The sequence below is a fragment of the Zosterops lateralis genome, assembly GCF_965231275.1.
Source record: "Zosterops lateralis genome assembly, chromosome: 21".
Lineage (NCBI taxonomy): Eukaryota > Metazoa > Chordata > Aves > Passeriformes > Zosteropidae > Zosterops > Zosterops lateralis.
This window is the reverse complement of record NC_139781.1, coordinates 3,119,771-3,141,470: the sequence shown is the minus strand read 5'-3', so window position 1 is coordinate 3,141,470 and position 21,700 is coordinate 3,119,771. Positions and strand designations below refer to the sequence as shown.

Here is a 21,700-nt window from a genome sequence, read left to right as displayed (position 1 = left end):
TAAACATCAGTACTGCTGGATCATGGAAATACAAAAGTGCTTTACATGTGAAAGATGCAGGTGGTTTTGAACCATTTCATGCATTCTGAACACAAAAATGTATTATAAAAACCTCGGGTATTTTCTGGCACAGCTACTTATTCACAGTGGGTTGGGATCATATGAGCTGCAGCATCTGTCCCATTGTTATTATTCCAAGTACACAGAGGGCCATTCCCCTGTCTTTAATTCACTGATGTTTATTGCTTAATAATGGAAAAAGTTAAGCCTGTTGCCTGACTACAGGAATTTCTGCATGAATTTGAGTGAAAGCTATTCTCCAGGTGGAAATAAGGAACATCCCTAGAAGAGATTCACTGCCAGCCCAACACAGTATTCAAAGACACACAGTACTCCCATTGACAGGGATCCTTCCCATCAGGGTTTCAGTCTGAACAGAAGACTCCTTTGAAAGATACTCCTCTGCTGCAGACTACTGCAAATGCCCTATACATAAAATCCCATGAGCCCTGTTTTTATTTTGGGTAGCAGTAAGAAAGAGAGGATTGGGTGGGGGGAAAAAAAGTTTAGCTCACTCATCTATGAGGCAGATGGTCACAGTGGTCATACTCCCTGCTTTGTAACTGGCACTTGTTTTTGGCATGCTAATGATTTATTGTTCCCAAAAATAGCTTTACAGACAGGGTCAATTATATTTTTGGATTGTACAGCATGTAGAGCAATTAGTTGCACAAGGCAGTTGGTTTATAATGCAGTGCACCCCTTCTTCATAATTGGCACTTTTCTGATATCCCATTTATAATGGAGGGGTCTATCTTTAAAAACAGTCCCTTATATTAGCATGCAAATACACTGGCTCCCCCCAGATAGCTTTACACACAGAGACAATTATATATTTAGTGTGGACTAATTAGCTACAGAGAAATGGGGCACTTGGTCGTCAGATTTCAAGATCTTACTGCATCAAGTGATCTTGAGACACTTTTAAGGGTAAACTGGTAGGTGAAATTATAGGAGAAGATTGTGCCTGCTCTCATCTCTCAGACTTTCATTTGAATGCAGAATGAGGCATTTTGTAGTTCGGTTGTTTCACTGTCCCTCAGTGTCTGGCAGTGGGTAGGGTCAGATGCCACCCCCACCACTCTGCAGGTCTGGGTGAACCCTCACATGGGGCTCAGCCCACATTTAGGATGTGGAAACATCCTAAACCCAGCGGGGTTAGTGGTGTGCTTTAGATTCAGCTCCTAGTTCAGATGTACATGTTATTAGTAACTACCCACTGATTCCTTAACTGTTTTGATGTCAACAACCACACTGATTGACACAAGTTAAAAGTTTTCCTATTGAATATAAAAATATCTTAACTACTCTCCTGGGAGAGCAGATAAATGACGGGGGAGAAGTTTTCATACATGGTATTTATGACAAGATTTGTCCTCAAAGAATTCTGAGTCAATCTGTAGCTCTGCTAAAAACGTGGTGCTAAATCTAGAGATGAATTTAGGGTGGCATTTTACATATTTTTTTTTTTTTCTCGCAACAAGCAAGACTATAAATGAAAAAACAGAGAAAATAGTAACTCTACTGTGCTGTCTGTAGTATGTTTGACAGAATGGTCATCACTAAAACCTTGGTCAGGGCTATAGTTACTACAAAGCTTTGTTGATTTGAGAATGGGGAAAAAACACATTGTGGTGGATATTGGCAGGTGGTTTCTGAAATATTGGGTACTAGGTTTAGTTTTGGGGTTTAGTTAATGTATTTTTAAAGTAAGGAATGCTCCATTCATCTGTCCACTTATTTATTTATTTTTCTACTATCCTCTCATATGTGACTGGGGGAGCAGAGAGGAGATCAGAAATAATGATCCCAGCAGGGAATGAATGAAAATTATACATTTGAAGCGACCCTAAGAGAAAGGTGCCTGCTCTTGCCTATATTGTAGGTTTGGAGACTAAGTGATTGTATGTTCTTTTCACACCCAGGAAGAAAATCACACTTGTTCTTGATATCTAATAATGATACCACACAGTATGCACAGTCTAAAATCAAGCAGAGAAAAGAGATAGGTTTCCTGCTGCCTGAAGGGATTGATGTGATTTATACACATGTTGGAAACATCTTTAAGAATGGATTCAAATTGTGGAATCATTTCAGAATACTGCATAATCTACATAGTCAATGTTTCTGTAGCCTCAGCCAGCACTGGGACATGGCATACACTGTTCTTGCTGAAAGGTTGTGCATTTTATCTCTGTCTTTCCTGCAAAACACTCACAGTATCTGTCCTCTGTGGATACAAACCCTTTAATAGATTAGAACAACAGATAGAAGACCACATATATCATGGGTTGTGATGTATACACATTAGTCAAAATAGAAGTGCTTTAATCATAATTTAAAATAATTAAACAAACTCTTGCACTTTCACTGATAAAAATCTTAAACCAATCCCAAGCAGTGGCATCTACATCCTGGGAAATTATTGGGAATGATTACTATTTAATCAGCATATAAATAAGATGCTCTCAGACATCATTCACCCTATTTACATATTGGTGAGCAAATGTGGATAAGAAAGTGTATTCAGATTGACTAGGGACAGTAATTTTGGTGGAAATCAATTAACTCATGTTTTTTGTTGAAAGTGTATCTCTGTTTATGAATAGCATTACATCCTATAATGTTTTACTGGTAGGACAGGACTAACAACATGACAACTTGATGATCTGATTAACATAATCTATTTGCACTAACTCAAAATTTACTCGCAATTTGGAGGAGACAAAATTTCTAATTTATTAAGAAAATAGGTGCAGGCCACATTTTTGTTTCGAATTCTGGTATCTCAGCTCTTGATGTCTCTTCCCAGAGACATTAAAAGTGATATGAATATATCATATCCAAGATTAGTTAGAAAAACACCAATCTCTTGTAGGTGTCTTGAGGATGGCAGATGGTCATGTCTTTGTATCAATGATACAAATGAACAGGCTGTGTATTTTTAGTGATGTTAATTGAAAAAAATGAATATCCAGGTTCTCAGGGAAAATGTGAACTTGAAGGATAGTTAGCTTGTGGTATCGGGAAATCCATTTTTAATTAAAACTTTATTTAATATAGAGATCTTGTCATAAGTTATTTCTGGGGGGAAAAAAAATCATGAGATATCTATATGAATAGAATTCTGGAACCATGCATAAGATATTCTTTCATACCTCCCACAGAAGAAAGGCAGTGTCTCTCTGAATGTGCACATATCTCTCTCCTCACATTGGTTACAGATAAATGTATTAATCTATAGATGTAGCTGTATCAATGCCTGCCAGGGCTGGTCCAGTAGAAGGGCAGTAGATTCCTGAGGCTTTGTCTTCTACACATTGAGACCAACTCTGGAGCTTTGAGTTTACTGATGTTTGTGATGCTATTTTATTCCCTGGTGCCCAACACACGCATTAATTCTCTCTGTGCAGTCTTTCTCCCTGTTGTGGGAAAAAGAGTGCTCTTCACATGCTCCTTTCTCCAGAAATCTCCATCCATGTTATCCATTTCCAGCCCCCCAAAGCAGAAAGTCTCAGATTAACTCCCTTCCCTTTCTTGGGGGAGGATTTTCCCCCCACACCACTAAGTAATGCTACTCCTTATCCTCCTCCATGCTCTTAAGGCATTGTGCTGCACAGGATGAGCCTCTGCATGGGAACTATTGCCCCCAGCTTTCAAGGTCTGTCATCCAGAAGCAGCAGTCTCCAAATCATAACGTGCTGGAAGAGTGAGAGACAAACATTAAGACATAGCAAGAAACTGAGAACTGAACAGAGCCTTTCAGCTGTGGGTTAGGATGAGCTGGTTTGGGACTCACTGATGAGGATATGTGAGGATATGTGGTCATATCTGTTCAGAGAAGGAAACACCATATTGTTTCAGCTGCAATACAGAGCTCTAGGCTTTTTTTTTTCCCTAATTTTTGCCATATAATGTGTCTATGCATAGCATAAAAGTTATTGCACTTGCTTATTAAAATGTCATTAAATTTGAGGTAATAACAGGCAAATAAGAATGTAGGGTCAAAGCATGTTCTTTGTTTGCATCTCTGTAATTTGCAGCAGAATCTTACCCATCATTTCAAATTCAGCTAAATGAAAAGCATATGGCAGGCTGTACTTAAAGCAAAATCAATGCAAACAAAACCGAGAATATTAGCAATGTTTCATCAGAAGAATCAAAAAAATGGATCTGTAGTATAATTACACAGCACAACATCACAGCTGGATTGTCTTAAAGCATATATCTACCTCTTGGGCTCTAAATACAATTAATTATTATGAGAAATAACTTCCATAGGAACTGCTTTTCTTTTGCTCAGGAAAAAAAAAATTAAAACAGTTGGGTGTAAACTTCAGAGAAAGGTCATAGGTTAATGGAGTTCGTAAATAGAACAGCAAGGGAATCTAAAGTTTAATTACTATAATGTAAATTACCTTAGAGAGCCCAAATTAGTGATCACTTAGCCCAGCCACTCCACCTTCCCAGTAGGTTCTGCTCACTTTGGGGGCTTAACCCAAATTCCCTAAATTCCATCCAGACTGCTGAGATTGTGAACAATTTGCAAAGATGCAGCTTCTTCTCCAGGAACTTTGGGATGTCTTTTTTCTTCCAAATCTCTTTTCTGCCAGTTTAGTGCACCTAAGGTATCATTATTTACTAACTTTTGTTTTAAATAACACATATAAAGAAAATTACAAAATCAACTGGGGACTCATTCTGGGGAGAAATGCTGACATACAGATGAGAAAGAATATCAGGACAGGGTGGGTATGACTTTGCAGGTCACATTCCTGAGCTGTAACTGTCCTGTGGATTCTCTTTGCTTTTAATGGCAGGCCAGAATCCATTAGAATTTGCTATTCAAATAAATGTATTTAACGAGTTGTACACCAGAAGCAGCTTAAATACATTCCAAGTTCTCAGTTCAGTGATAAGGTGGAAGTTGAAACACCCATTTTGAATAATCACTTTGATGATCAACATAAAGATGTTGTATTTCCACCATCACGGCTGTGAATTTTCTGGATGAATAGATGCAGTGTGACAAGAGCTGGGTTAGAGGAAGAAGCTTTCTTTTATGTTTCTTCTTAGTAGGTTTTTGTCATAATTTTCACAAATCTCTGTATTTCAAACATAATAAGCAGGGTGTTTTTTTCCCAACAAGTCTTAAATTATGTGAGCAAACACAAAAAAAAAAAAAAAAAAAAGAAGTTTGACAAGACCTACAAGGCTCCCATTCCAGGATTCAGCATTTCTGGGGAGGAATGGTGCCTCTTTCTTTTTATTACTGTTTTAAGTGGAGATTAATCTTTGCTAAGAGGTAACCGTGAAGTGATTTATGGCTTATGGGTGCTTCTGTTGAGAAGCAAACAACAATATCTGTGTTTGTAATCAAGATGTCTTTAAAGTTTTGGTGGCCCAGCTCTGTAATCCTGATGCCTGGTTTGATTTGTCCTGTCAGGGGTGCAAAAGGGGCTGCAGAGAAACTCTCCAGCAATGCCTCTGCATAGAAACCAAAAAGAAGGACTGAATTTATGGAAGTGTAGCCTTTTTGCTTTGAACTTCACAAAATGCATTGATTAATGAAAAATCATGGATAATTGCCTGTTAAATAAAAGCATTTCCACTCCAGAGTTAGAAAGTTTTAGAGGCAGAGAAAATTTGGAAAAGGGAAATGTTTCAAATAAGAACCATAATAAAAGAAGCTTTAATATATCTGTAAAAGTAATTGCCTTGCTTTTAAAATATTAGAGTAGTGCTTCAGAGATGTGGTTTTGATTCTTGACGTTTTCTGTGAGACTGCCTCTGAGACCATGCTGTCAGTGATTATGTCCATTATCTAAAAAACAAAACAGAACAACCTCTACAGATTACAAGATCTCCAGGACAAGAGACTTGGACTGTATTTTACAGTGCCTAGCACAGTTTGGTTTCAATGGAAATCAGATATTTTAAGTTTTGCTGAAAAAATATATATTTAATGATAATTAAAATAATAGTAATACAACTAGTTAAAAAAAAAGAATATTAAAATAAATTAATTAAAAATTGACCCATAATATTGAAAAATTTAGGTAAGGATACTATCTTCAAACACAAACTGCCCTCTCCCAAGTGTCTGGGTGAGATGTTAATTCTTGGCCAAGCAGAGCATCCTTCCAGGAGAGGGAGCTGCTCGGCCTGGGGACTCCAGGCTTGCCTGCTCTGATTTCCTCTTGCTTTGGGGATGGGAATTGCAACATGTTCTGAAGTTTCCCGTGCTCAGCGAGCCTGCAGCTGCTGCTTTATCCATGACACCACATTGCAGCAAAGATGCCCCAGTGAGTCCTAACTGGAGGTTGTGAAACAGCCAGGCCAGCCTGGGAGAGGCAGTGCAGAGGAGACAGGTCCTGGGAGTGTCTGGGAAGGGTCCCCAACACTCCTGTGTCTGTCACTTCTCTGGGACATCCCAGTGTGAGGCTGCTGGGCATAAAAAGGGATTAACACAGGAGATGCCAGGGCTAAAAGAGATCTCGAGAACACCACCAATAGTATCTTTAATGGATTTTTTCTCTTCTATAATAAAAGCACATTTATAAAAGTAATAAAACAGCAGTTGATTTGTTTTAAGCACAGAACGAAAGAGCCTGAGTTATGCAACACATTTGCTGTATATTATTGCACTTCCAGAAGGTGTTCTGTCATAGACAAGAAATAGTGTCTTTGCCTGGACCAGAAAAAAAATGTACAATATTGAAATGAGCTGTGCTGATCTGGTCAGCTTCCAAGCAGGAAAACGGAACATGAGCTGTTGTAGTTTTACCTAATTAGTGCTGCCTTTTACTTATTGTGACCATACTGGTGCTGCTTTCTGCTAAGATAGGATCATAATTATCAGTTTCTGAGGTAGAACGTGAGCATTTTGCCTGATTCTTTGAAACTCCTCTAAGGAATAATATTCCCCCTCAGCAGGCACGTGTTGTTGGTCCTACTGAATCTGACATATGGGGTTGTCATTCTTGTGCTCAGCTAGCATTGATCTTTTCAGCATTGTTAATGGGGACTGTGTATCTCTACTCACAGTCCTGCCTTCTCTCCGTAACTGAATCTGTGAAATCCATAGCTGCTACAAATACAGGGGTAGTGTTTAGTATTCTATTTTTCATCACCAGAATTGAGGAGAGCTTGTTACTGCACTTTGCATGGCCAAGCTCTGTTACTGTGTGCTGCTCCCACTCAGATCAAATGTAAAGATACGTTTGCTGTTGACCTCATTTAAAAGCCCTCTAGAGGGAAAGTCTGAAAAAGTTGATACAGTTTGGCATGGTTATTCATTATGCATGGGAAGTGCATTGCTTTATTTTCATTAATTTTACATAGAAATGAGATACAGCACAACATGCTTTTCTCATTTTTTGGGAGCTTCACAAAGCTTATGTTGTTATGTTCTCTTCAGAGAACCACTTACAGACAGGCAAAACCAAAAGCATTCTGTATTCCTCAGCTGATCAGCCCCTGTTTAAAAAGGATGGGATTGTCCTTGTGTTAAATGTTGGCATTCTGTTACTTCTCCTGCATTATATTTTTCCTGGTTCTGCAGAATGACTGGCACTGATGAAAAAAAAATCAGGTGTGATAAAGATAGAAAATATTCCCTGGGTATATAATGGAAAATTGTAACTAATCACCACAATGTAAATTTTGGAATATGAGAGCCAAGGTACAAAAGTCTGGTTGTAGCTGTACTGAACTATCAGTATCATTCACAAAAAAAGATTGCAGCTCAAATACAGCCTGATCGTTGAGTTTCTAAATTGAACTGAGATTCTTACACTGCACCTTTTTCATTAAAAGCAAGTTTCTTTCTTTCTATTTTTTCCTGACTGAAGGAGATGTAAGTGAAAGGCCAGGATGTCAAATTTAGGATGATTTTTTTATAATCTTAAAATATAGTAGAACATCATTCATTCATTCATGAAATGTATGCTGCTTTTTTAAGGGCATGCAACTAAATTCAGAAAAGTCTTGGGAACTCTTCAGACAAATGTGGTGGTTTAAATACTGGTGAGAACATGAATATTTTTTTTTCTAACCCCTTATAGAGCAGAATAATAAAAAACATAACTTTGTCTTATGAAGATAATCAATTAAAGGTATTTAAATACTTACATTCAAGCTCAGACCTTATCACAATGACCTTAGTTGTGAGGCTCTCTGTGTTCAATGAGCCCAAAGGACTGCAAAGGTCTGCAAATGATGTGCAGTCCCTTTTTGTTCTGCTTCCTGTTCCTCTATGCTGCTTCCAAACTTTCTTACTCAAAACCCCTTACTCCAAACCCTGCAAATGCCATTGCAAATCAAACCCTGTTGTTTTTTAACTTTCAGAATGACTGATTTTTTCTTTATAGCATACATGAGATTAGGTACAATCCTAGCAGTCCTAGCAAAAGTTACTTTTGGCCCTAAAACCTTAACTGAGATCTAGTGGTTTGGCCACAAAAGTAGGAACCAGAAACTTCTTGTAAATCCATAACCACTTGTTTCACCCAAAGTAAACAACTCCTTAGAGCTGCTTGTGGTGTCAGTTCTTTATATGTAGTATGGTGATAATACCTCTTGCCTCTCTGGAAGTGTAATGGAAATCATTTAAAGTCCATGATCCTGAATGACCTAGAAGTACTAAATGTTGTCATTTAAGTATAACCAGTCCTGATTATGGAATATTTGGTTGTTCACAATATTCTTTTCAGAAGGGTTATGCATGCATTAACATCAAATTAAATGTAAGTAACCACTTCTGTACTGTAGTTACTAAAGTTACACATCCAGCCCTCACTTAACCCTCTGTGATCCTATTCATTGTTTTGTGATTCACTTTGAGCTTAAAATAAAGTGGGGTTAGACCCAAAATGTTCACTCCTAATGCAGTTTAGGTTTTGACATCAGTGGAGATTTTGCTCCACACCTCTCCCTTGCAATGCCTTACATTAATTTCGTGCAGGGACTGGAAAAATCAAGTGGAACGTAAGTGGAATGTATGGAGTATGTATTGCATAGCAGTTATTCCCAACATTGCATAACCAAAGTGCAGCAGAAAAAGAGAAATGATTACTGACATTTCACATACTTGCTCAGATGAATAAGGGGGTTGGTGAGAGGAATATTCCTTACACGTATGTATATTAGAAAGAGGAAGTAAAGCTCTTCCTCAGTTGAAGCCAGTAGCTCCTGCTTTTCGTATTGTATCCGGTCAGAACATAGTTTCCCATGTGAGCCTTGCAGCAAAAGACAAAAGAAAATGCAGCAATTTTTCTGTCCCAGCCACCCAGCCATCCTGAGTCCCAAGTGGTGATAGAAGCTGTTCTTTTTCCTTCCTACTTAATCCAGCCCTGAGCTGGATTAGCAATGGCGCGTTCCTTTGTCAGAGTGCAAGCTTAGGCTGGATAGCCATGGGAATCCTGCCCTAAGTACCCTCACTTGACACACATACACGGTCTCTTGGCTGCCTAAGACCCCTGGCCATCTGTTGGTGTGGCACTGTGCCCACTTCCCCAGCTCTCTGGCCATCCCAGGGAGGCATCAGTGCCAGCTGATGGCGAGGTTCTGCTGCCTGCTCTGCTCTGAGCACGGCTTGCTTGGTACAGAAACCTGTTTTAAATGTGGGTTTTCTCTTGAACCACTTAGAGTTGTATAGGCAAAACCCTGGTCTGATTGAAGCTGGGTCAGCCTTACCATGACCTGACTAGAAACAGATCTGAAAAGTTGTCTCTGTGCTGGGAGACAGACAGGGAAGAAAAGAGGGTCTGCCAGTGGATCCTGAGTCCAACACTTTGCTGTACAAGTGGCATAGAAGGTCTGCACATAAACAGCAATTCATGACAGCTGATGAAGCAAAGAAGAGCTCTGCCTCACCATGGTGATTCCAGGGGAGCTCAGGGCATGTTTTACTTAGTGTCTTTGTGTTTCTGCACAACATTTGAGTCATACGTTGATTCATCTCCCTAAAAATAAAAATATCTGACTCTTTGACCTGCTCACACTCAGTTGCTTTATGCCTTTGCAAAGATCTCACATCCCAACCTGCATGTGTGCATCCATGCTGACAGGAGATTCTTCTGCCTTTGAGGGCATTCATAGTTTGAGAGTTTTCATAACTTCCCCATACCTGCTTCTCTGAAAACTTAGCAGCAATGAGGTTCTGATTGTAGAAGAACTGACATGAAGAATTAAGAAAGTGAAGGGTAGCTTTCTACTCCATTTCTTTTTAAAAGGCATTGGAAATATTTTGTATCTTTGGAAATGTTTGGTTTTGGTTTTGATTTTTAATTTGGTTTTGTTCTTGTTTTGTGGGTTGAGTAACAAGGAATTCTTTTTCACTCTATGAAAGATAAATGATTGTCTTAGTTTGAAAAGACAGGAGTCTGTAAAGGAAGGCAAAAGCCTCCTGTGAAGTGGGAAAGGTAAACTCCCTTTCTCCCTCCGAATTACCACAATTTCAAAATAAAAAAAAACAGCTCTCAGGCAAAGGTATGGGAATGGGAATAATAGTTATTTACTAGAAAAAACTAAAATAGAAAAAAAAGAACAACAAATGTAATTAGTACAAACAAAACTACTGATACAGTCAGAAAACCTGACACCCTGAGGAGTCAGGGTGTTGGTAAAAGTCCAGTTGGATGGTGGCTGTGCCTCCTGCAGTGGCAGATGAAATGCTGCTGAAGCAGAGATCCTGTAGAAGGGTATAGTTCTCTGTGAAGGTCTGGTGATAGAGTAGATGGGCCTGGTCCTCCTCTGGGAATCCAGCAGGGAAGAAGCTGCTTCTCTGGGAATCCAGCGAAGATGGCTGCTCCTCTGGGAATCCAGTGAAGAAAACTGGGGCCGATGGCTTAGACCAAGCTTATTTTATGCAGGTAGGAATACTTGGTTCCTCCTTCTGGGTGGAGCATCTCACAATGGGATGATGTACCTTATCAGTCATGCAGTGAGTCACTTAATGGCCCATTAGCAGGAGACATCTCCCCGGAGGGAGACATTGTTCTTGGAAGAGATAAGATAACTGCCCCCCACCTCCAACAGATGGCAAATAGAATACATTCTTATCTCACAAATCCAGGACATTATCCACCCCTTATTCTATTTCCATCTGCATCACAATGAAATCTTACACCCATTTCTCACTTAAGACTAGGTTTCCTTGTGGTACACAACGGGTTTCTCCATCTTTCTGCATTACCCACCAAGTATAACCAGGTCTTTGAGCAAAAACAATCCCACGGATGGGTTTGTTTTTGCCTGAGGTGGGATTAATCCAAACAGTTTTTCCTAAAATACCTTTCATATGTACCACAGGGACTTTATCTCCATCTACTGTGTGCACGGGTTCAGACTGGGCAGGACCAGCTCGATTGATGGACTTTCGGGTGTTGACCATCCAGGTTGCTTTTGCCAGGTTCATTTCCCAGTTTCTAAAAGTTCCACCACCAAGTGCCTTCAGGGTGGTCTTAAGGAGTCCGTTGCACCGTTCAACTTTGCCGGCAGCTGGAGCATGATAGGGAATATGATATATCCATTCGATACCATGTTTTCTGGCTCAGGCGTTGATAAGGCCGTTCTTGAAATGGGTTCCGTTGTCCGACTCTATTTTCTCAGGGGTGTCATGTCTCCACAGGACTTGCTTTTCCAGGCTTAAGATGGTGTTCCGGGCGGTGGCATGAGGCACAGGGTAGGTCTCTAGCCATCCAGTGGTGGCTTCCACCATGGTTAGCACGTAGCGCTTGCCTTGGCGTGTCTGGGGCAGTGTGATGTAGTCTATCTGCCAGGCCTCCCCATACTTGTACTTGGACCACCGTCTACCATACTATAGGGGCTTCACCCGCTTGGTCTGTTTGATGGCAGCACACGTCTCACAGTCATGGATAACTTGAGAAATGCTGTTCATGGTTAGGTCCACCCCTTGGTCTCGTGCCTACTTGTAGGTGGCATTTCTGCCCTGATGACTTGACGCATCATGGGCCTATCGAGCCAGGAACAACTCCCTCTTATGGTGCCAATTTAGGTCTATCTTTGACACCTCTATTCTTGCTGCCTGATCTACTTGCTTGTTGTTTCGGTGCTCCTCATTAGCCTGACTTTTGGGGACATGGGCATCTACATGACGGACTTTCACTGTTAGTTTCTCCACCCGAGAGGCAATGTCTTTCCATATATCAGCAGCCCAGATGGGTTTTCCTCTGCGCTGCCAGTTGGCCTTTCTCCACCTTCTCAGCCACCCCTACAGAGCATTGGCTACCATCCACGAATTGGTGTAAAGGTAGAGCCTTGGCCACTTCTCCCTTTTAGCAATGTCTAGGGCTAGCTGAACAGCCTTGAGCTCAGCGAGTTGGCTCGATCCACCTTCTCCTTCGGTAGCCTGTGCAACTTGTCATGTGGGGCTCCATACGGCTGCTTTCCACTTTCGGTTTATCTCTACGATGCGACAAGAACCGTCAGTGAAAAGAGCGTAGCATGTTTTTTCTGCTGGTAGTTGGTTATATGGTGGCGCTTCTTCAGCCCTTGTCACTTGTTCCTGTTCCTTATCATCAGCGAGACCGAAGTTTTCACCTTCCGGCCAGTTTGTAATTATCTCCAAAATCCTAGGGCGATTCGGATTTCTAATACGGGCACTCTGGGTGATAAGGGCAATCTATTTGCTCCATGTAGCATCAGTGGCATGGTGGGTAGTGGGAACCTTTCTTTTGAACATCCAGCCCAGCACTGGGAGTCGGGGTGCCAGGAGGAGTTGTGCTTCCGTGCCAATCACCTTCGAGGCGGCTTGAACTCTTTCATAGGCAGCCAAGATTTCTTTCTCTGTTGGGGTGTAGTTGGCTTCGGACCCTCTGTAACTTCGGCTCCAGAATCCCAAGGGTCGGCCTCGAGTCTCACCAGGCACCTTCTGCCAAAGGCTCCAGGACAAGCCATTGTTCCCGGCTGCAGAGTAGAGCACGTTCTTCACCTCTGGTCCCGTCCTGACTGGGCCAAGGGCTACTGCATGAGCAATCTCCTGCTTGATCTGGGTGAAGGCTTGCTGCTGTTCAGGGCCCTAGTGGAAATCGTTCTTCTTGCGGGTAACCAGGTAGAGAGGGCTCACAATTTGGCTATACTCAGGAATGTGCATTCTCTAAAATCCTATGGCACCCAGGAAAGCTTGTGTTTCTTTTTTGCTGGTCGGTGGAGACATCGCCGTGATCTTGTTGATGACCTCAGTGGGAATCTGGCGGCGTCCATCTTGCCATTTCACTCCAAGGAACTGCATCTCTTGGGCAGGTCCTTTGACTTTGCTCTTCTTAATGGCGAAACCGGCTTTCAGGAGAATCTGGATGATTTTTTCTCCTTTCTCAAACACCTCTGCCACTGTGCTCCTCCACACAATGATGTCATCGATGTATTGCAGGTGTTTTGGAGCCTCACCCTTTTCCAGTGCAGTCTGGATCAGTCCATGGCAGATGGTGGGGCTGTGTTTCCACCCCTGGGGCAGTCGGTTCCAGGTGTACTGCACACCTCTCCATGTGAAAGCAAACTGAGGCCTGCATTCTGCTGCCAGAGGAATGGAGAAAAACGCGTTAGCAATGTCAATAGTGGCATACCACTTTGCTGCTTTGGACTCCAGCTCGTACTGGAGTTCCAGCATGTCCGGCACGGCAGCGCTCAGCGGTGGAGTCACTTCATTTAAGCCACGGTAGTCCACAGTCAATCTCCATTCTCTGTCGGATTTGCGCACAGGCCAGATGGGGCTGTTGAAGGGTGAGTGAGTTTTGCTGACCACCTCTTGGCTCTCCAGCTCACGAATCATCCGGTGGATGGGGATCACAGCATCTCGATCTGTCCGATATTGCCGGCGGTGCACTGTCGAGGTCGCAATTGGCACACGTTGCTCTTCCACCCTCAGGAGTCCTACTGCAGACGGGTTCTCTGATAATCTAGGCAAGGTGTTCAACTGCTTAATGTTCTCTGCCTCTACAGCAGCTATTCTAAAAGCCCACCTGAGTCCTTTTGGGTCTTTGTAATAGCCGTTCTGGAGAAAGTCTATGCCTAGAATACATGGAGCGTCTGGGCCGGTCACAATAGAATGTTTCTTCCACTCTTTCCCGGTCAGGCTCACTTCGGCCTCCACCAGGGTCAGTTGCTGAGATCCCCCTGTCACACCAGCAATGGAAACAGCCTTTGCCCCCACCTGTCCCGATGGTATTAAAGTACACTGCGCACCAGTATCAACTAAAGCATCATATTTTTGTGGCTCTGATGTGCCAGGCCATCGGATCCACACTGTCCAGAAGATCTGGTTTTCTCGTGCCTCTCCCTGGCTAGAGACAGGGCACCTCTAACACTGGTTATTATTCCCTTCTTGGGCATACATACTAGAGGTTCCTTCAAGGGGATCTGACACATCATACCCGGCAGCTTGGTCATGGGAGGTCGAGGCTACCTTCACCTTGGTGGAAGTTCCTCGGTTAGAGTTTCCCTCTTTGAGCTGACGCACCCGTGTTGCCAGGACAGAAGTGGGTTTCCCATCCCACCTACCCATGTCTTCCCCATGGTCACGCAGGAAGAACCACAAATTGGCCTTTGGGGTGTACCCTCTGTCTCTAGCTGGGGAATGTTGGGCACTGAATTTGGGGCTTGTAACTCGCACAGGGGCTGCATTAACTTTCTTCATCTCCTCTCTCATCTCCCTCATCTCCTCTTTGAACTCCTTAATCACAGCTGAGATATGAGTCTGCATTGGGCCATTGATCATGCTCTCATAATTCCTCAGCTTGTTGGCAACAGAACCCACGGTCTCTCGGTTAGTATCTGCATCAATTGTTGCAATAAAAGTGGTGTATTGAGATGGCCCAAGGTTTGCTAGGCTCCACAGCATTTGCCCTGTGCACCTGACTTTGTCGGGGTCATTGTCATGCTGTTCATCCCTCCCGAAGAGTACCTCCAATATTGCTACTTCTTTCAGCTGTTGGATCCCTTCCTCAAGGGTCTTCCAGCGCATCCTATGGTGGTGCTCCTGCATTCTTTCCCTGTGGACAAACCTCTCTCTGACACTCATTAAAAGCTGCTCCCAGAGAGAAAGAGACCCTGGCTCCTTTACAAAAATCTGATTCATACTTGAGTCCTGGGTCAAGGGTCTCAAGTTCTTTGCCTCACCACCATCTAGCTGCACGCTTGTACCCATAAGATCCCAGACCCGGAGTAACCAGGTAGTATAAGCCTCACGTCCCCGTCGCACAATGTCTTTGTGCAGGTTACGGAGACTTTCGTACTTCAGGGACTTGGTGATGATTGCAACCTCTGGCTCCCCTGTGGGTTGTGAGGTTCCTCCATTCCTATCCTTATCTGGGTGCTCAGCTTTCATCTTAGACCTCCTTGTTTCTACCGGGGCAACTGCTGCTGGCTGTGACTGCCTTTGTGGTTCGGCTGGACCCTGGACAGTTGTAACACCTGTGGGTTTCACTGCTGTACTATTTGGCTGTCCCTCTTGAAGGCAAAGTGAGGGTTTCTCAATAGCTGGGGAAATGCACTTCTTCAGCATCTGACTCATTTCACGTATCTCCTTAACCAGAACCCCCACTCAATCTGGGTGGTTCATTTCTGAGACAGACTGTGGGGCAGGGTCAGGCTCTGGAACAGCAGCATCTCTAGTCTCTGGGGCAGGTGTCAGGGTAGTTCTCCATGTTAACCTTTCTTTATCTCTGAGTGCTAAATATAACAGGCATATCAACAACACCACCCATTGTATGACATCATTAGCATTCAGAGTGGATCTTAACCCTTCAAAAACTGGTGGAGCAGACCTGAAAAGATGGTTAAAAGGTTGGGAGAAAATCTCCCCTGGTGTCATTTTTTCACAATAGGTACCATTATTAAGGTAACCCCAAAAACACACAGTTAGTGTATGATAGCTCTGAATCCATGTACCTGCCTTCCAGAGGAAGTTAAAGATCCATGAATTCCTTACCTTATTGACTCATAAGCCAAACTGGATAACAGCCACAGTAGCCTTAGTTATAGGACCCATATCTAGATAAGGGCCTGCAAATGGGAGAAATACAGCCATGATCACGTGCCACCCAAACCAAGGTAAGCTAGACCACATGGTGACACTCAAAGATGTTTCTATATCAGTACACACAATTAGATTACTTAAGAACTATTATTCCCTTTTTCCTTTCAATGCCCTCGAGCCCCACGTTGGGCGCCAAGATCTGTCTTAGTTTGAAAAGACAGGAGTCTGTAAAGGAAGGCAAAAGCCTCCTGTGAAGTGGGAAAGGTAAACCCCCTCTCTCCCTCCGAATTACCACAATTTCAAAATAAAAAAAAACAGCTCTCAGGCAAAGGTATGGGAATGGGAATAATAGTTATTTACTAGAAAAAACTAAAATAGAAAAAAAAGAACAACAAATGTAATTAGTACAAACAAAACTACTGATACAGTCAGAAAACCTGACACCCTGATGAGTCAGGGTGTTGGTAAAAGTCCAGTTGGATGGTGGCTGTGCCTCCTGCAGTGGCAGATGAAATGCTGCTGAAGCAGAGATCCTGTAGAAGGGTATAGTTCTCTGTGAAGGTCTGGTGATAGAGTAGATGGGCCTGGTCCTCCTCTGGGAATCCAGCAGGGAAGAAGCTGCTTCTCTGGGAATCCAGCGAAGATGGCTGCTCCTCTGGGAATCCAGTGAAGAAAACTGGGGCCGATGGCTTAGACCAAGCTTATTTTATGCAGGTAGGAATACTTGGTTCCTCCTTCTGGGTGGAGCATCTCACAATGGGATGATGTACCTTATCAGTCATGCAGTGAGTCACTTAATGGCCCATTAGCAGGAGACATCTCCCCGGAGGGAGACATTGTTCTTGGAAGAGATAAGATAACTGCCCCCCACCTCCAACAGATGGCAAATAGAATACATTCTTATCTCACAAATCCAGGACAATGATGGAATCCTCTCAGAAATGAAATACCAGTGCCAGTTAATTCCAGTAGGAAGAATTCCATGTTGTTTTCACCAGTTTATACTTTTATCTGACAGAGCAAGTAACACATGGAGAAAATTTGGCCTTGTGTGTTGCAGGGTGAAAGGCACAGTGGGAAGTGAAGTGGGCTGAAAGTCAACTTGGGCTCTTTTATTGCCTCTGCTGTTCAACTACTTTATGACCCTTAGCAAGTCACTCAACTTCTCTGTGCCTTGGTTTTCTTTTGGTATTAATTAACTAAATTGTAAATGATTTGTCAACAAGACTTCTACACTGATCTTGGCTTGGCCTTCAGGTGCTAATGGATCAGAAGTAATAATGTTGAAAACTTCATAACCAATCCTTCATTTAGCCAAAGGCATTCTTACCTTTTTGGGAGAGTATTTATTTACTTGCATAAAGATAGGGTTCTGTAATAAAGGGGGAACATCACAGCACATATTCTGTATTTTCACTCATCTGTTTACCCTTCTATTCCATATTCACATAGAAGCAAAGTATTTTAGATCCTGTAAAACAAAGAGCATAGCAAAAAGAACAGAAAAAGGATTTCTTGTAGCCATCACAGGTTTTACAATTTCCTTCATGCCTCAAAATGAAAACCAGCTCTTTCAGCTAGTGTATGTAGCTGTGTATGTTATAATGAGTACACAATAAACAAATACAGTCTATTAACAAGAAACGGTTCATGTATCCCTGTAATTAGATACTCACTTTCCATGGTTTCATTGTTCTGTGCATGGCTCTTCTGGATATAACCAGTGTTATCTGGGAGCCCTAGAGCAGCCATCCCCTTTGGTGAGAGGAGCAAACAGCAGCTCCAGCTCGTGCAGTGAATGTAGGTCAGTTCCCTGAGAAGGAAATCTGCTCCCACCAACTCCGTGTGCTGCCAGCACAACTTCTCAGGCTCCTCTTCAGTTAATTATACATCTTTTCCCTTGGCTGCACGGTGTGTCTGAGCTGCCTGTGGAGTATCTTTCTCCATTCTACCTTCGGGTGCTTGACAAAGGCATTTCTGCTTTTGGAAATTTAGGATTTAACCAATTAGAACAGGTGTAATATTGTATTGTTTTCTCCTCCCCCACCTTGAATGTCTCCCTATTATTCATTTTTTTAATAACATTCATGTTTTGAAGCTCTCTGAAATTAACATGAATAAAAAAATAATGATAAGGATAGTGCAAAAGCTTTTCATATCACCAGTCAGATATGAAAAGGTTTAAGAATGAACGTGATAAAAGTCATGTAACTTTTCATACAACATTCTTGAAGGGGGTAGATATCTTGCAAAGAATTTTAGGTAAGTCAATTTTTGCTTTAACATAAAGAATTTAGTAGATCTATTTTATATTAGTTTAGGTTTTATTTCATCTTTGGAAGATCTGGAGATTGCTTATTCTTTGATCCTTAATCCCAATTCAAAATCTGTACAACTTCCCATTTACTTTTCCTCTTCATTCCTTTCAAACATTATTGAGAAGCTTCTGCAAGTTTCCATCCAGTGAGTACAAGCAGTGTTTATTTACCCTGTCCATCTTTCTCCCATGTCTGACCATAGTTTAACAATAGCCCTGACAATTTTTGTCCCTGGAAGGAGAAGCCCAGTTGAGAGTATGGTGGAACAGATATTTAATTTTCTGCTCCCTCTATGGTAATTCCAGAACAAGGTGATTGTTGGATCTAAATATTTGTGTATGTGCATATATACAGATACACACACTTTTAAAAAACACACGTATATTTATATAGAAGAATTACCCTTGAAGCATTCCTGGTTTAAGTATGAAAAATTTAAGGAAAAGGAAAAGTGTGTTCTCTGAAGGGGAAGACAGAAACAAATCTTCCATTCTGCATCACAACCAAATAAACACAGTCTGCACAAATTGCTAAATATACTGGTGGGGGGAGGGAGGAAGCAAACCCCCCTTCAGTGTGCACTTTTGGAAAAAAAGTGAGCTTACTTAGTGTAATTGGAGAAACACTGCACCATTCTCTGCTTTCCACACTTGAAGGAGAATCGAATTAACCATTTCCATTAAATTACAGTGTACACGGGAATTAGAGTGCTTCAAATCCATTGTTATGCAATTTGTGGAGCTACTGCAGTACCCCAAGTGCTGCTGCTGCCTCAGAATTACAGGTATGGGCAGTGTCCAACACTCACAGTCTCCAGTGAGAAAGGACAATTGTCCAGGAGACAGAATGACTCTTTGAACACCTCAGAGATCCACACTTTAGAGAGGACCCTGTGTCAGAATCAATACACCGTATGGAGACTTTATTCCTATTTTCTCTGATGGAGAAAATCTACTCTGATAATGTGTTTGCTAAAGATGCTTTACAGATAAGATTTAGTGTTTTTCTCTGTGTGTGTATGTGTATAAAATGTTTGTTGCTAGGGGTCACTACTTTTACATAATATTAAGTTTGCAATACCCTGAGCACTCTGTGTAGCTGTGAGCACTTGTGGTAGATCTTTCTTGCTTACATTTGGGAACTTAAAAATCCAGGCAGTTCATGGAAGTGTGAGGGGGATGTCCTGGCGAGCTAAATAAGCTAGCTCAATCCCCTCTGATGGGCCCCCTTTTAAAGGGTTGTACAAAAGAACTGTTTTGTTGGAGGGAATTGCTTACTACTTGGTGAAAATCATATATTAATGAGTCCCAGATCAATACTCTTGAGGCTGCAAAAGGAACGAAAAAAAAAAACCCAACCCAACATAAAAGATAGATCAGAAGCTATATTTTAGCAAAAATGTCTCTTAAGTGCTGTTGTCTGACACTGTGAACTCCAATCAATGTGTCAGTATTTTGGAATTTGAAAGGAAATAGGGATCAGACCTGACAATCCAGAGCTGAAATTTGATGCTCTGGTCTTTTTGATAAACTGACAGGCAGTGAAAATTGCACACGTCTGCAGGGAATCAGGAGAAAAAGAGAGACAGTTTTGTGGAAAGTCTGCTTATGATTCACAAAGACATGCATTTTATCAAAATGGATTGCTTCTGCAGTGTGTGGCAGGTTGCCTTCCTTTCTGAATGGAAGCTTTTGCAGGTTGTAAACTGGTAGGTTTTGTACACATCTACAATATATTCTGACTTTTGTTGGTTTACAGTTTCATTTCAATTGCTCTCTCATCCCTGCAAATGAAGCAAACTTGTTAAAAATGGGCAATCAAAAAAGAATTCAAAACTTTTACCCCAAAAGCCTTTTTTCGTAAATATATGTTCAAATTGAACAAAATTTTAAAAACTCTTCTTGTCAATAGTTTAAAATAACCGAAAAGAATTTTTCATGTTTCATCTCCCTAAGCATTAAATCCTTTGGATTTATGTAATACTTTTCATCTGAGTCTCTTAAACCGTGCTGCAAATGCTCAGTCTTAAAATATCTTGTTCACACAGACAAATACCATTATAACCATACTGCAGGCTGGTGGATTGAAGGATTGCAAGATTGGGTGACCAGCCTGAGATCGTGTGGAAATTGAGAATTTACGTGGGAACAGAACCCAGGACTCCTGACTCTCAGGAGTGCTGAGTTCAGGATGGGATTCAATATGGTACAAACATTTTACCACTTTTAAAACACCAGAACCAAATCCTGAATCCTGCATAAAAAAACGTGCTTAAATGTGCTTTGTGAGAGGGAACAAAGGAGTTGCCTTGTGGGACAGGTTTACTGAGCCACTGAGTTCAGTGTTCTCTCTCTGGGAGCAGCTAATACTTACAAATGCTTCACCCACTCTGTGGTGGTTTTTTTTGTGGTTAATTCATGCCTGGAATACAGAGATTAACCCCCTCCTTTCTTAAATTCCCCACCCCATTAACTATTATAACTCAATTTTGTTTTATACATATAAACAAGTTTTGTGCATTTAGGCAGTGTGCATTGGAAGTTGAACTCCTTTGTTTTGCCAGAATCTTTGACCTTTAAACCACTTCTGTTTATAGTTTATTTAAAATTCAAAAAGACGCTTGGCTGTGTTGCTTTTACAGCCTTTACAGAGGTTACTAAAATTACAACCTAAAAACTGCTTAATGTCATTTCAGCTTTAGTATGTAGTTTTATAAGAGAGTAAATAAAACTATTTTCCTTCTTTAGGAAAGTGTTACCTTGTTAGGTAGAAAAAGTTCTCAGAATTTAGTCACACGTGTCCCTGTGCTCCTGGAGACATTATTAATATCAAAGAGAACTGTCAGCTCTGAAAACCTGCTTTCATAAACTTGGTGGCTAGACAGGCTAGAAAGTTTTGCTTCATGGTTTTATTGGGCATTTCTGAAGTTGGAGTGCTGTGTCATCTGGAGACTGTGCAGCTGTGGGGACAGAAAGCAGAATGGCAGGGGTGGAGCTGCAAGTCACTGCTGTGGAGGAATATGGACAGTACAGGGTCCTTAAAGGGATGTAGTTTGTCACAACTCATCCACCCAAATATGGTTCAGTCTAACTAAAATTGATACAACTGTGATTTGTGTATCTTCAAATATCAAACCCCCTTCTGCTCTCTTAATCACTGAGAAAAGGTGTTACTGCAACCCATGCCTTTGGTAAAAGAGAAAAATAACCATCTTCTCTTAAATGACTCTACTATGGGCAAAAGTGCCCAGTCCAGTCCAGTCTGCTGCTGCTTTACCTTGGTTGCGCACAGCAAAAGTGAGTCTGACCATATCAACTCCTAGAAA

At 41.7% G+C, this 21,700-nt stretch overlaps 1 protein-coding gene and 1 long non-coding RNA gene across 4 annotated transcripts in view; one reads left to right on the top strand and one right to left on the bottom strand.

Moving 5' to 3' along the window:
• Nucleotides 1-21,700, top strand: part of MAMLD1 (mastermind like domain containing 1) — a 245,354-nt gene that overhangs the window by 24,657 nt on the left and 198,997 nt on the right. The gene's annotated exons all lie outside the window — the stretch shown is intronic.
• LOC310917921 lies at nt 2,484-17,918 on the bottom strand. Its single transcript, XR_014591527.1, has 3 exons — nt 17,734-17,918; nt 17,388-17,528; nt 2,484-5,884 (listed from the first exon to the last, which is right to left on the bottom strand). It is a non-coding gene; the product is annotated as an uncharacterized lncRNA (long non-coding RNA).